The following is a 16,700-nucleotide window of genomic DNA, read 5'->3' on the forward strand; positions in this document are numbered from 1 at the left end:
GTGACAGAGAATATGCTGTACATTTTCTTCTTCCCAGGTCTCTCTTCACCATGTGCAAACATCACATGTTTACAGCACCAGTGACAAATACTGTATTCAGTTCACATAGAAGTTTCTGATTCCAAATGTTTTGAACATCTATGAAGCCATTTCAGTGTCAAAGTGTAAAGTCAAATTCACTGCTGGAAGACGCATCTGGTGTCCCATTCCCTCCTCCCACTGTGCTTATGACAATCTGAGGCAAGAATTCTCTAAAACCACCGTTTGGAGAATCTTAAAGAGTTTATTGGACTTGCGAACTGAGCTTGGGGCGCTGGTTTACTTACAGACGAGTGGGCACCTCCCCATTCGTGGCTGTGCTCAAAAGTCCACACCCAAACATAAATCTTGTGGCTTCCCGACAGCCACACAAAACGGCAAGAGACCAGCCTCGCACTTTTCTCAGCTTATACATCCATAGTCCCTCCCCTTCATGCAGCTAAGGTCAACCAGTTGGATGGGAGAGGGAATGGGCTTGACTCCTGCTGAGCGTGGGAAGGAGGTGGGACTATGGCTTGTCATAGGGTCAGAGGAACTTCTGGGTCACACAAAGGCAAAGCTCTGTGAAGGTGATCAGTTTGTCCAGATTGCTTGGGATCTTCCTCATCTTCGAGCTGCTGTGTATGCTCTCAGTCTGGAGAAAATTGAGATGGTCAGTCACAGTACTGATATGCCCTTCTTGTTACTTTCTTACTGTAACAAAACACCTGACAGAAGCAACCTAAGGATGGAGAGGGTTTTGTTTTGTTTTTTGGCTCACAGGTTCAGAGAGGAAACAGTCCTTTATGATGAGGAATGTGTGAAAACTGGGCAACTTGGCCCATGGGAGCAGGGCCTTTCATCTGCTTCTTTCATCTTGGTGGATCAGATAGTAGAGTGCTAAATTCAGAACAAGAAGCAAATGCCACCTTTAAGACCCACCCCCAGTGACCCCCTTCTGCTCTCTATGCCACAGTCCCACAGCAGTGCAGCCAGCTGAGGACAAAATATTCAAACACAAGAGCCTGTGAGGGACATTTCAGATTCAAACCATAGCACAACCATTTATAACTACTCCATATTTATATTAACTTACTTGGTGCAGTAAGTTTAGAGTTATAAGTGCTAAAAATACAGGCAAACACTAGAGACTCATATACATAATAAAATATTGTTAAAATAATAAAATATTTGAAATATAATAAATAAAATATTCGAAAAACAAATTTCAGGACCATGAGGTGAGTTCTAAGCCCCTTCCTGCTTCTGGATAATGCCTTATAACCCCCTGATCTTGTGGACCCAGCTTTGAGTCCCTGGCTGTCTGTGCCTACTTCAGCTCTGAGATCAGGCTCTACCCATCTCTACCTCTGTGATTTTGGGCTAGTATTATCTCCCTATACCATCATTTCATTTTTTGTGACTAAATATGGCTAATCATCACATTAGAGTGAGGATCAAATGGATGGTACATATGCAGAACTTTACAGCAGTGCACAGCACCTATCAGCATGAGCAGTGTCATTGTCTAATGAAACAAACACTTCCAGTTGTTAAGTTAGAAGAGGAGTGATATAGGGATAGGCAGGGGCTTGCCTGCTAGACAATTAGGATGCATTTTCAACCGTGTAGGACTTACTGACTTTACCCATTTATGTCTGTGTTTTCTCATATGAAAAACAAGCATAAGAATAGCACTTGCTCATAACATTGTTGTTAAGTATTAATACATATAAATACTTAAAATATCATGCAGACATTGAGAAAACACAAGCTATTGATGTTTTCAATTATACCTTTTTAAGGGTTAGTTTGTGTGTATGAGTATTTTGCCTGTGTGTTTCTAAGTGCACCTCATACATGCAATACCTGTAGAGGCCAGAAGAGAGCACCAGAGGTCCTGGAACTGGAGTTTAATGGCTGATAGCTGCCATGTGGGTACTGAGAATTGGACCAGGTCCCTCTTCAAGAGTAGCTAGAGCTCTTAACCACTGAGCCCTTCTCCAGCCCCAGCTGTTGCTATTTTTAAAGCCACAGGCCATGTTGAAGAGGGAATGTGCTGCAGGTTGTAACGTTGTCTAGAGTGCAAACATTAGCCAGTGATAGCAGAAGGCACCAAATACTGCTAGTTTCTTTGGAATGGACTCAGGAAAAAAGGGTAGAATTGTAGATAAACACAATTGTTTTGAAATCTCTCATGGTTAAATAGAAAAACAGAAACAAGGAAATGAGTCACTGCCTGAAAAGGGTAATTTGGTACCTTTTCCCAATAATCAATACTAAACAGTTCTGATACCATAGCTTAAATTTTCTCTGGCTAACTTTTTTCATGTTGCATCAGAAATTGTTGTGTACTTGATCTTAATCAGTACTGGGAGACATGTTGCTCCTGGAAATGGCATTGTGCTTTACAATCAGCTGAGGTCATTATAAAACACACTGGTGTCTGAGAGCTGGTGGAGTTATTCTAGGGTAGGACCTGGATATGCATTTTATTTTCTTTTTTTCAAATAGCTCAGATTATTTCAGTCTGCAGCTTGGGCTGAGGGCCATCTTAGAAGAGATAGTCTCAGAATTCAGATCAGTCATTGAAACCCACTTTCTTACAGCTACTAGCTATGCGTAGAGTATGTCAGCATGATGGATAATTCCTGAGATTTTTCTAACACTTTACTAAAAGCAGACTTCAATTTCTTTTAACAAAGGAGAGGAAAAAAAAGAAGAAAAAAACCCTTTTGTATATTTAACCAATATTCAATGAGCACCTGATATGAGATAAATACTGTGTTTAGTTTTAAGGATACAGTGATGAATAATATAAATTTCATGGTATGGTAAAGGAACCTGGGGCCTAGCATGTTGCTTATCTAATGCATTCACCTTTTACTTATTTGAAGTTCAAAGTACAACTCATACATAGCTAAAATCAATTGTGGATTTGTTTTGTTTTTGAGAGACAAACTTTTACCTTGTAACTCAGGCCGACCTTGAATCTGCAATCCTCCTGCCTCAGCCTCCTGAGTGCTAGGTTACAGGCATGCACTTCCATGACTGGTAATGTGTGGATTCTGTAGGTAAAGTTATTTTCTTTTTAATTTTTTTTATTGTGGTAAAATACATATCATAACAATTTCCATCTTAGCATTTTTAAGTTACAGTTTAGTAGGATATAGTTTGCATTGTTTCTATTGTGTACCACTGTTACCACCCAACTTCAGAGCTCTTTTCATCTTGCAAAACTGAAACTCTATACACCTTAAGCCACAGCAATCTTTCCCCCTCAGCTCCAGAAACCAGCATTCCACTTTCTGTCTCTACTAATTTGACTCTTCTAGGTAACATTTAAATTTTTATTATTTTTATTTTATACACATGAGTATATTGCCCACATGTGTATTAAGTATGCTCATGACCTACAATTCCAGCAGAGGGCAGAAGAGGCCATTGGATTGCCCTGGAAATAGAGATACAGACAGTTGTTGGCTGTTATGTAGGTGCTGGGAATTGAACCAGGTCCTCTGCAAGAGTAGTCAGTGCTCTAACTGCCGAGCCATCTCTCCAGCTTTTAGGTAACTTCATATATTTTTTTTTAACTTTTTTATGTGCATGAGTGTATTGCCTGTATAGTTCACCCATGCCATGCAATGCCTGCAGAGGTCAGCTGCCATGTGGGTGCTGGATTCAAACCCAGGTCCTCTGCAAGAGCAGCCTGTGTTTTTAACCATCTCTCCAGCCCTTGGGTAACTTCTTAAGTGGAGTCACAGTATCTGTCTTTGTGCAACTGGCTTATTTCACTCATCAAGATACCTCAAGATTCATCCCTGTCATAGCATATCTCAGACTTTCTTTCCCTTTTAGTTCTGAGTAATACATTCTAATGACACTGTAATTGTCCACTAACTATATTTTGCTTATTCATTTATCTGTTGATGAATACTTGGGTTGCTTTAATGTTGTAGCTACTAAGAATAATACTTCTATAACATGGGTGTTCAAACCTCTGTTCAAGACTCTACATTCAGTTCTTTTGAGTATCTATACAGAAGTAGAATTGCTAGCGATCATATAATTATTCTATTTTAATTTATGAGAAACTACCATGCTGTTTTCTACAATGGCTGTAACCATTTTCCAGTCACATAAAGAGTACACAGTGTTTTCTGTTTGTAATCCTCTGAACAGGCGTAAGTATCTCATGGTTTAGGTTTGCATTTCTCCAATGATTAATGATAATGAACATTTTTCATGTTTTTTTGGGAGGGGCCCTTATATAACTTCTTTGGAGAAATGTTTAAGTCCTCTGTTCATTTTTTAGATTGGTTTTGTTTTTGGTTTTTTTTGTTTGTTTACTATTAAGCTTTAGGAAATTTCTGTGTATTCTGAACATTAAACCATTATCTTGTATATTTTATAAATATTTTCCCAGTAAGTTGACTTTTTGCCCTATTTACAATGCCTGCTTATGCATAAGTTTTAAAATTTTGTGAAGTCCAACTTGTCTAGTTTTTCTTTTGTTGCTTGTGTTTCAGGTGCAAATAAACTCATTGCTAAATCCAATCTTGTAAAGCTATTGCCCTGTGTTTTCTTCTATGAGTTTTACGGTTTGTTTGTTTGTTTGTTTTTTTAATAGCATAAACAGATTTTACTCAGGAATTATTGCAATGGAAGAAAATAGTTTTATAGTTTTCATTTTTATATTTAATTCACTTTGAGTAAATTTAGTGAATGACATTAAGAGTGCAGCTTTATTCTTTTGCATGTGGATAATAAATTTTCCCAACACCATTCATTAAAAAGACTGCTATCAAGAGTTCGAGGTCAGTCTTGGCTACATAGTGAGTTTTAAACCAGCCTGAGCTACAGAGTAAGGCCCAGCGTTGGTGGTATAGTGGTGAGCATAGCTGCCTTCCAGAGTAAGGCTCTGTCTCAGAGATAGACAGAGAGTGAGAGCAAGAGTGAGTCAGAGACAGAGACAGAGAGACAGAGAGGAAGAAGAAGAAGAAGAGGAGGAGGAGGAGGAGGAGGAAGAGGAGGAGAGCAGAGGGGCTGTCCTTTTCCTCATTAAATAATGTTGACTTCTCTGGTGAAAATTATTTAGCTGTATGTGAGGGTTTATTTGTGGACACTGCATTTTATTCTATTCTGTCCTATTCTACTCCATTCCATTGCTCAATATATCTATCTTTGTAGTCTCTCTCTCTCTCTCTCTCCCTCCCTCTCTCCCTCCCTCTCTCTCCCTCCCTCCCTCCCTCTCCCTCTCCCTGTCTCTCTCGCTTTCTCCCTCCCCCCTCTCTCCCTTTTTCCCTTTTTTCTTTTTTCTTTTTTCTTTCTTGGTCTCATGTAGTCCGTCCTTTCTTTGACTATGTAGTCAAGGATGACATTCTTCTGATCCTCCTGCCTCCACATGCTCTGCCAAAGGCTGGGAATACAGACAGTGACACCATGCCTGGCTTTTGTACTGTGCTGGATATTGATCCAGGACTTAATGGATGCAGGTAAGTACTCTGCCAACTAGGCTACAGCCACAGAGCTTTATGGAGTTTTTTTTTGGGGGGGGGAGATTAAGAGAAGAGAGAGGGTCTTGCTTCCCTTGGACTTTCAAACCTCTTGGTTCAGCCTCCTGAAAGCTGGGATGACAGGTATGTACCACACCATGCCTCACTTTATACTCATGTTTTAGGTCAAGTTTTGATAAGTGAAAGAAAAGTACAATATGAACAAAGGAGGAAAAGAAGTATCAGAGGTATTCATTTTTCTCATTTATAAAATACAATACTGATCTTTTGACTTCATATGGGGATTATAAATTCAAACTTTAGCTACTGTCAGTTAGCTAATGCACTTGTTTGAAAAATGGGAGTGTGGGGGCTGGAGAGATGGCTCAGTGGTTAAGAGCACTGGGTACTCTTGCAGAGACCTAGATTCAGTTCTCAGCACCCATATGGTGGCCAACAATTGTCCTTAAAACTCCAGTTCTAGAGAATATGATGCCCTCTTCTGGCTTCTAAGGGTGCTTTGGTTACTTTTCTGTTGCTGTGATGAAACACTATGACCAAGGGAACTTATAAAAGGAAGAGCTTATTTGAGCTTACAGTTCCAGGGGAATTAGAGTCCGTATTGGTGGGGAGGCATGGTGGTAGGGGGTGGCTGGAGCAGAAACAGAAAGCAGAGGCTCACATCTTCAAACAGGCACAGGAAGCAGAGTGAGACTGGAGATCTGGTGAAGCTTAAGTACTCTCACTGCCCCCAGTGATGTGCTTCCTCCAGCATAACTACATCTTCTAAGACCTCCCAAAACAGTGCCACCAACTGGGGACAAAAATGTCCAAATACTCGGACAACACTCTCATTCAAACCACCACAGATGGCATTACACAAACAGGTGCATTTACAAACACACAGACAAAACACTCATACACATAAAATAAAAATAAATTATTTCTAAAATGAGAACCTGACTCAACAAACAAAATATTAGGAAATAATTTGAATATTTAGTTGAAATTGCATTGACTTGTGTGCAATTATATCTGTGCAAGATACTAGATGATCATAGAAAACTGCATTCAGCTGGTTGTAGTTAGGTCTACCCAGGGCTGAAATAATATCATGGCTAATATTATTTCTTTAGTCTGGAAACATATAGGCCATATATGCAAATGGTTCTAGTCACATCCAGTTTTATTGGCATAGGGAACAGAAGCAAGTGAGCCAGTAAGCCTCTGTCATCTCCTCCTCAGACCCTTTCCCTGCATGCCTCTTCAGTTCCTCTTTGCTTACTCTGCTCTCCCACCAGTTCCAATAAACAGGCTGCCATGAGAGAAGAGTTCTCTTATCAGATATGAGCTTACTTTGTTTGGGAGGTATAACATAACCGGACTGGTTGTCCGTGATCTGTAAAATAGAGAATGCTGATCATATTAGGTGCTTGAAGACCACAGGGGTGAAACTGTAGACAGAAATGACTAATCTGACATCTACTCTGTTGCAGTCAGAACTGAAAAAAAAATCCAGCTATCCCGCAATATTTCTTTCACCTTATTGACGCTTTGTGGTGGAGCCAAGAGCAGGTATTTTGGAAATGAGGACAAAGACTCCCATCTCTCTGTACTGCACTGTAAATGCAAACAATTTGGGAAAAAAGTACCAAAAGTATAAGAGATATAGAAAGACTAGTGCTTTTGAATTTAATGAGACCTAGACCTTGATCAACTTGCACTCGGTAAGATGAGTTGGGTATTTTAGAATACAGAGCTAGCCTTGAAAAAGTCCATGTCTGCTGCATTCCCACTGAAGTTTGCAAGATGCTCTGAGCTCTTTGGAGTACTCAGAGTAGGCATTTGAGTATGGACCATGAAAACAATGCTATGTTTGTCCTTGGGATGGCCAGAGGACTTCTGGCTCCTGCTAGTTCACCTTCTGCTTTTTGCAACAAAGAGAGAGGTGGAATTCTCACAGCACGCCTTCCTTGTCAGTAGAAATTATTGCAGACATGGTTTCTAGTTAGTTTATTGCTATCTGTGCCCTTGACTTTCTGATTTCATCATATTTTGGGGACATCATTATAAAAGATCACACAACCTATAGTGACAGTTTAAGATAACATCATGCAAGATAGAAGTCTTTGATGTGCTTTTTTTTAATAAGTTGGTCAAAATATATATCTACACTTATAGATTTAATACACTGTCTTCATGACCCCTCATGGGATCAGCCTAAGGTTAAAATCAGAACTGATCAAGTTTCAGCTATGTATTACTTTTCTCATTGCTATGACCAAATAGCTAACAAAACAATTTAAGAGAGGAAGGACTTATTTTGGTTCACAATCTCAGAATGTTCAGTCCATGGTTGCTTGGACCCATGCACTTGGGCAGAGCATCATAGAGGCAAGAGCATGTGGCAGAGAATCTTCTTCATGGTGGACAGAAAGTGGAGAGGAAATGCAGGCCTTCTGCTGGACTTCTCCTTCTTTTATTCTCTCTAGGTTCCCATGAGATGATACTGCTCACATTTGGGTGTTGGGTGGTGGGGGGAATCTTTTTCCCTTGGAGAATCCTTTCTGGAAATGCCCTCACAGATTTTCCAAGGTGTGCCTCAGCAATCTCTTAGGTGATTCTAAATTCAACCAAGTTGAAAATGAAGATTAATTGGGGCTGGAGAGATGGCTCAGCGGTTAAGAACACTGGCTGTTTTTGCAGAAGACCCAGGTTCGAATCCCACCACCCACATGGCAGCTAACAACTGTCTGTAACTCCAGTTCAGGGGATCTGACAGCCTCTTCTGTCCTCCACAGACATTGCAAGACACAGATGTACTTACCAACATGCAGGAGATATACACATACACATAAAATGAAAATAATAAAATATTTAAAAAAGAAAATGAAAATGAAGATTAATTATTACAAAATGAAATACATACCTGGACTGCCAGATTTTAGAGCTTTTTTGTGATTTTTTTTCCTGCTATAAATTTAGAAATTTCTAATCTAGGTTGAGTATGAAGTTTCTTATTAAAAATGAAGTTATATTGCCAGATTTGGTGGTACACACCTTTAATCTTAGCTCTTAGGAGGCAGAAACGGTGATCTCTGTAAGCTGAGGCCAGCCAGGTCTACATAGTGAATTCCAGGCCAGCCAGGACTACATAGTGAGACCCTGTCTCAAAAAACAAACAAAAAATGAGGTTATATATCCTTAGCCAATAAAGACATGATAATTAAAACTACATTGAGACCCCATCTCACCTTAGTCAGAATGGTTAGCATCCAAACAACAAGGACAGCTAATGCTAACAAGGGTGTGGGAGGATAAGACCCCTCCTTATTCACTGCTGTGAATGTAAACTAGTGCAACCACAATGGGATTATTATAAGGGCTCCTAAGAAACAACAAAAACTACTGTATGATCCAGCTGTAGCACTCCTGAGTATTTACTCAAAGGAACTGAAGTTAACCTACCACAGAGATATTTGCTTTGTTCCTGCACTACTCACAGTAGCCAAGATATAGAACAAGCCTAGATGCCCCTCAGCAGATGACTAAAGATGTATAAACACAAGGCAATTTTACTCAGCTATAAAGAAGAATGGAATTATATCATTTGTAAGGAAATGGGTGGAGCTGAAGATCTTCATATTGAACAAAATAAGCCAGACTCAGAAAGACAAATACTGCATGTTTTCTCCTATATGCAGAATTTTAGATTAATATGCATGATATGAAAGTATACATATACACAGAGAGAGGACAGTTAGAGGAGGAGGGACCAGGAAGAGGAATACGGAGGTGAATATGAGCACAGTACAATGATACACACGCATGAAAATGTCATAAGGAAGTCCATTACTTTGTGTGCTCAACTATTAATAGAAATAAACATTAAGTTATAATAGGAACGCAGAACACAGCAATACCAACCTGATATTGTGGCTATAACATGTTTATTTAAGGAAGATTTGTGATTCTTAATTATTAGCTTTTGTCTATGGTCAAACTTTCTGCATATCATTTTAAACCAAGATATTTGAAAAAGCCTTTTGCACGCTGTGTGTTCAGCCTTGAAATTAGTTGCTGGCGTGTGGCTGCCATAGATCCTCAATGCTGAATCTGAAGAGAAGTTTCAATGGACAATCATTTAGAATATTCAGAGGAAATGAACATTTGAATGAATCATTGACCCAAACAAGAAAAGCTTCCACATTATTTTAAACGCATCGGTAATCAGCAGTGAATTAGAGTGCAGTGGAACATCCCTAGCTCTTTGCTTGGAGAGCAGAATGAATCACTCTCTGGTTCCCATCTGAAAATTAGCAGTCCACAAGGCTCCCTTCCTGCCACTCACTGTGGGGTGTACTTTACCCCATCAAAGAAGAACATGAGTAAGTCAGTGTTAGAATATACAATCTAGCCGAAAGAAATCATCTTAACTTCCGGTTCCCTTACAAAATACAGCCTTTGAGATTACTATTCAAAACCTCTCCACTAAATAATGAGAAATCAACCAAAATTAAAGTGTTAATTGTTCATAGCCAAAGGACTTATCTTTTTTTTTTTTAGAGGCCATGTTTTTGGTAGGGCATCTGTGGCGGCCAAGGACTTATCTTTTTGAAGGATTTATTTTTGTACTTCCTGTAACTAAAACTATCTCTATAAGCACTGCAAACATATTTTTTAATCTGGGTAGTGGGTATATGAGGGTCTTCATTTCATTAAAAAAAATTGTGTGTATGCTACACCTCCATAAAATCTATTTTTAAAAGTGATTATATAGGGGCTGGAGAGATGGCTCAGCAGTTAAGAGTACTGACTACTCTCGCAGAGGACCCGGGTTCAATAGCAGCACCCACATGGTGGCTATGAACTGTCCTTAACTACAGTTCCAGGGGAATCTGAAGCCCTCTTCTGACCTCTGTGGCATTGCACGAGACGGGTGCACTCACATAGATGCAGGCAATACACTCATACACATAAAATAAAAATAATAAATAAATTTTTTTTAAAAGTGATTATATAGCTGGGCATGGTGAAACATGCTTTTAATCCCAGCATTCAGAAGGCAGAGGCAGGCAGATCTCTGAGAGCAAGGCCAACCTGGTCCACATAGCAAGTTCCAGGCCAGCTGGCCTATAGGGAGACCCTGTCTTGAAAGAGAGAAGGAGAGAGATTATATAAGAAAGTACATAATAATGAATATGAAAAAATATTTGTCATATCACAGACCAAAAGTGAGTTTTCCTAACCATTGTAGACTCCTGAAAATAATAACATAAAAGATTTACAACTCAATGTTTGTGAGATGGCTTAGCAGGTAAAAGCACTTGTCACCAAGTCTGATTATCTGAGTTCCATCCTGGTGGGAGGAAAGAACTGACTCCCACAAGTTGTCCTTTGACCTACACATGCACACGGTGGCAGGTGCACGTGCATGCTCTCATGTGCACACACACAAAATAAATAAATGTAAGAAAGAAAAGACGATGAACTTATACTTCATTAAAAAAAGAATAAAAGTGGGCCATAAACATAAGACAATGGCCAATCTTATTTATGAAAAGAGAAATGCAAACAAAATTTGATTAAAGTAGCAATTTCTTGTCTAACAGATTGGCAAAAGTGTGGCAAGATCAGCGGGCACATTTCTGTATTATGGGGAAATGCACTGGCACCATGTTCACTGAACAGAGTTTCATAGTAGCCATCATGTGTACAAATGGGTTCTCTGACCCAGCTATTGTGCTTCTAAAAATCCATCCTACAGGTGTATTCAAGCATGTGCAAACTGACACATGTACCAGGGTATTTATGGTAGGATTGCTTATAGGTGTTAAAGATGGAAAACAATCTAAATATCTAACAGTGGTGAACTACTAAATATAGCACAGTCCTACAATTAAATTAACCCCAGAAAAGAATGAGGATGTTTTTATAAGGTAATATGAAATGATCTCCAAGATGTGTTGCTGGTTGGAAAATGAAAATGAGACACATATCAGTGTATGTAGTTAGCTATCAGTCACAAAGGTCAGAGAGATAAAACATATTGACATTTGCTTGTATACACACATAACATCCTTGCAAAAATATCCCAGAAACTCATGATCGTTGTTCTAGTTCTAGGAGAACTGGATGGCTCAGGAGCAAATGTTCAAGGAGGACTTTTCAATATTGCCTCTGTATCTCTTGACTAGTAAATGAAGTGAATTTATTTCCAAAAGGATATTTTTAAGAAAATACGTCTCCGAGTTTCTGTCCTTTCCAGTAAGCCTGGGATGCCTCCCAGACTGGAGCATATCTAAAGCATAGTAGATGCACAGAGGGGTTTTCTTTCGCTTTACGGGACCAGCAGGACAGAGAAGCATGTGCATGGAGTACAGTTTGGTGAAAACCCAGGATTCTGTTCTGTTCTGTTTGTGTAGTGTGTTGATTTTTAGTGTTCATATTCCCAGTGAGTTGCCATTATTATTAGAAATCAAACAACTAAATCGAATCTACTGAAGGATTATGAGAATAAGGCCAAAATATTTGTAGGGAATTAGACAGTCTCTTGCAATATATGTTTGGTTACTCCAAAGACTCCTAGGAATCAGTGAAAGATGTGTTACCAAATTCAAACTCAGTCCATATCCACTGGCATTTTGCTTATCTTTCTAAAGAATGCTTTTTTCTAGAATGCCCCCAAATTCATAGCACATAAAAGAAGCTTCCATATTAAGACAATCACCTTGCTGGGTTGGTGTCATGTCTTATTTAGGGTGTTCTGCAGGTAACTAACCCTCCAAAAATAATCAAAACTGGGTTTGACAAGTAATTATCAAATGATAGAGTTGGACTGCCAACTTATTCCAGGTGTAGCATGCACTGATGATTCTTCTATTATTCAACTACACAAATGTTTATTGATCTAATTTTTATTTAATTAATCAATATTGTTACTTAAAATACCAGAAGAGGCTGAAGAGAAACATAAAGAACAGAGTCCAGACCCTAAGCACCGACATAAAAAGCCAGCCCTGGCAGTTGTGCCTGTGATCTCATTGATGGGGAGATAGAGACAGCAGGATCCCCAGTGAGAAAGCCTGTCTCAAAATGTAAGGTGAGTGATCCTGCCCAGCATGGACCTAGTAAGACAACCCCTCTCCTTAGCCTGGCTCTGCCTCAGTAACTCTCACCAGTCATCCAAATCTACCATCTGTGTAGCCTGAACCAGTGTGAGCCCAGTAAGGCAACCCTTCCTATTAGCTTCACTCCATCTCCTAAACTGCTTCAAGAACCCTTACCAGCTGCCCCATTTCACATGGCATGGCCCTGACCTAGCCCAGACCAAATAAGGCCTGTGTCTGCCCCTTCCCTTGCACTGAAACCCTCACTAGCCACTTGTTCTTTGCTCTATGAAGCCCAGGTAAGGGACCCCTTCCCCTCAGCTCTACTCTCTCAAGACTCCTCCAAACCATTCAGCTTCCTGCCTCACCCTGCCAGTCTGGTGAGCTGAAAACATAGAGCAAAAGACATAACAAGTAACCTAACTCCAGATGGCCAGGTCTTGTGGCAACAACACAAACAATATGAAAAACCAAGATAGGCCTCCCCTGAAATCACCAGTATCACAGTAATGGTCTCCAGGAAAACAACTTCAACAAAATTTGTGGGAATGACTTCTGGGACACTATATTTTTTTAATTTTTTATTGAAAAATTTTATTTCATATAGAAAATCATCTTTATACTCCTTCCCCTTTGGCACCCCCCCATAGCCCCCTCACTGTAGTTCATATCTTCTGTCATCTGTGTTAAGACCTATCATGTAAACTTAGTGTCTGGGACACTATCTTAGCTTGCTTATAATATAAACAAGTTTACTAGGTCTTAGGCTCCTCTTGTAACCTAAACATAGCTCTAATCCCTCATGACCCATAGTTTAAAAATATTAAGTGCTGCAAACATTGAATATTCATTGAAAGCAATGAATTATCCCATTTAGGTTGCAACAGGTGGAATTAAATTGACAAGTTCTGTTTGTGGGGGTGTGTGCTATTCTAGGTCAGCAGGGGGTCAGAGAAGTTCCTCTTTTTTTTCTTTTTCTTTCTCTGTGAAATTGAAGCCAGCTTAGTCTACATACCAAGTTCCAGGCCAGTTGGGGTACAGAGAGACCTTGTCTCAAAAAAAAAAAAAAAAAAAAACCAGCCAAAACACTCCCTCCAAATAAAACAACAGGAACAACAACCAAAAAAAAACAAGAAAAAAAAAGGGGGTGGGGGGAAGGGGAAGGTCTGGACAGATGACTAGATGACTCAGCATATAATACAGGTCCTCTTCCTGAGGACCTCCATAAGATGGTTCACAATTGCCTGTAACTGCAGCTCCTGGAGATCTGACATCTCTGGCCTCCTCCCGCACCCACACTCAGATGTACATACCTACACACATACACATCCTGCATTTTAACTGACCAAAAAGGAATAAAGAATCAGTAAAATGCAGAGTTGGTTGTCTGAAAAGACTAACAAGATTGACAAACCTTTAGCCAAATTAACCAAAAGAAAGAGAAAGGGGACCCAAATCACTAAAATCAGACATGGAAAGGGCAACATTAAACAGACATTGAGGCATTTCAGACAATCACTTTAAAAACTTATATTTCACTAACCTGGAAAACCTAAAAGAAATGGATAGATTTCTAGATGTATATAACTACTAAAGTTAAGTCAAGATGAAGAAAATAATTTAAATAAAATTATAACAACCAATGAGATAGAAGCAGTAATTTAAAATCTCTCAACCCTAGCAACACCTGTTTCCTACTGTTCTGTTTCAGATTCTTTCTTGTCCTTTACCTCCCTGGTTCCTTACCATTATCCTTGTTCCTGTAGTTATGTCTGGATACATACTCATTTATAAGAATTTGGTGCTATGATCTACATAAGAGGGCGAACATACATCGTTTGTTTTTCTGAGTCTGTGATACTTCATTTAGTATAACAGTTTCAGGTTCCATCCATTTACTTGCAAATTTCATGATTTCATCTTTCCTGCTGAGTAGAACTCCATTGTGTAATGTACCACATTTTCATTATCCACTAGTCAATTAAGGGACACTTACGTTGTTTCCATCTCTTAGCTATTGTGAAAAGAGCAGCAATAAACATAGATGTGCAAGTGTCTCTGCAATATGATGAGTCCTTTGGGTCTATACCAAGAAGTGGTTTAGCTGGGTGAAATGGCAGGCTCATTTTTAGTTTTTTAAAGGTTCTCCACTCTGCTTTCCATGGGGATTGCACAAGTTTGCAATCCCATCAGCAGTGGATGAGCATTCCCCTTAAAAACGGGGTTATTTAAATGGGAGCGAGGAGGGAGGGTTACACAGGAACTTTGGGGATAAATGGAAAGGAGCTCAAGAAAGGTGGGACCATAGGAATGGGTATTATCAAGGGAGAAATGAGGAAAATGGGGGCACTTTAAATGGGGAAACCATGGCAGAAGGGTTAGACAGTGAGAGAGAGAGAGGAGAGATAAATAATGCCTAGCTAGTTTTAAAAAACCAGAGGGAGCCATTAGTCCAACAACCTACTGACAAATTATACATATGTTATCACTACATGAGTCCATGTGTATAGCTAAAAGCTACATTACAAGAAACAGTGTCAGACAGAAGATACCTTCCTTTGAGCTGTTGGCCAGGGTGGTTCAAAAGACTCCCAAAATTACTTGGGCTATTGCCACAGCCCTTGATGGCCTCCCAGAACTTGAAAGTAAGACCCTACTGACACAACACCAGCTTCAAGACCAAATAGTCACATCAATGGCCAGCACAGCATATGTCATTGGTGCAGAAGTAACACTCTTATATTAGGGGCAATCAACAACTACCTAATTTGACTAAACTCCCACTCAAAGGGAGGAAACTCAAGTGTGGTAATGTAAGCATAACCTAATACATATAGATGGAGTGGTCACAGATCTTAGAGAAAACCTCAAGACTGTCACATTGCTAGACTAATATGATTTCTTACTATGCGCAAAATGCATATCCTTGTATTTACAGACAAATATCCCAGTCACTACTCATCAAAGAAGCTCATTTTGGACCAGTCAGAGTCTATTACCAAGTACCACAACTGGTCACACATGGACATTGTCTATGAATTGCTCAGGCCTAAGTAGCACATCTACAATGCAACCTCTATGCCTAAGGCTCATGGAACATAGAACAGAGATAATGAAGAGGACACTAATGAATCTCTCAGTTCTCAATAATAAAGCTCCCTCATGCAGTGGAGGGCCAGGAACACAAAAGGTCACAAATAGCCAAAGTGTAGAGATCAAGAGTCTGCTGAATGATGATCCTTGGACAGGATACCTTTATTAAACTTCACCCACCCAAGGCTCAGGGACCATCAAGGAAGAAGGGGTGGAAAGATTGTAAGAGCCAGGGAGGAGGTGCATGACCATATGGAAACAGAGTTCTACAAACTCTTGGGAATCTGTAGCAGGAGGCCTCCAAAGATGGCAAGGACCCAGAGCCCTGGGATTCAGCGAGAATTCACTTCACTTCTTGGTCCACAAATAGCCCACCAAAAGGAGTCCACACCTCTATACCCTGCTCACAAGCCCAGTGACTGCTGACAGACTATGGCGTGGACCAATCAGAAAACAATATGCTTACTAAAGGGACTTAGGGGCGGAGAAAAGGGAAATATAAGGCCTTCCCCCTCTTGCATTAAACGAGCCTGCAGCACCTCGCTTAGTGCTTGCTTCTACCTGATTCCTGGGGTCTGTGTGTCATGACTCTGCACCTCTTGCCTCCCCTAATCGGCAGGGGACCCAATCCAGGTCAGGGTCTTCACAGGTGGCCTGAGGAGAACCTGCAACACCTGGCACCTGAACAGGGACTCCTGTCCACAGTGTTGGTGACACCCAGAACCTCGGTTCGTTCAGTAAGTAGGCCTCTGGATTTGTCTGTTTCTTCAGTTGCTCGAGGGTGAGTAGCCCCCACCTCTGTCCCCTCTACCCTGCCTGTTGTCTTTATTGTTGGACTAGTTTGTTAGATCAGGGAGGCACACTCTGTCGCATGGTCCCGAAGCCCCACGTCAGCACCTCCCCCCTCTCGGCTCATCCCAGTGAGTTCACATAAGGGCTGATCCACCCGGAACTCAGAGCCCAGGTTTCAGGTCACCCTGTAGCC

The 16,700-nt window shown here is 40.3% G+C and overlaps 1 long non-coding RNA gene across 1 annotated transcript in view; it reads right to left on the reverse strand.

The window, feature by feature from the left end:
* Positions 1-282: 282 nt before the first annotated feature.
* The window catches only part of LOC115071255, a 43,704-nt gene continuing 27,286 nt past the window's right edge, over positions 283-16,700 (reverse strand). The window contains exons 2-3 of the long non-coding RNA XR_003850350.1: positions 2,987-3,086; positions 283-673 (exon numbers count right to left, since the gene is read on the reverse strand). This is a non-coding gene — a long non-coding RNA (uncharacterized LOC115071255). The remainder of the gene's footprint in view (positions 674-2,986; positions 3,087-16,700) is intronic.

Source organism: Nannospalax galili, unplaced genomic scaffold (genome assembly GCF_000622305.1).
Source record: "Nannospalax galili isolate Female #2095 unplaced genomic scaffold, S.galili_v1.0 scaffold578, whole genome shotgun sequence".
NCBI classification, from domain to species: Eukaryota; Metazoa; Chordata; class Mammalia; order Rodentia; family Spalacidae; genus Nannospalax; species Nannospalax galili.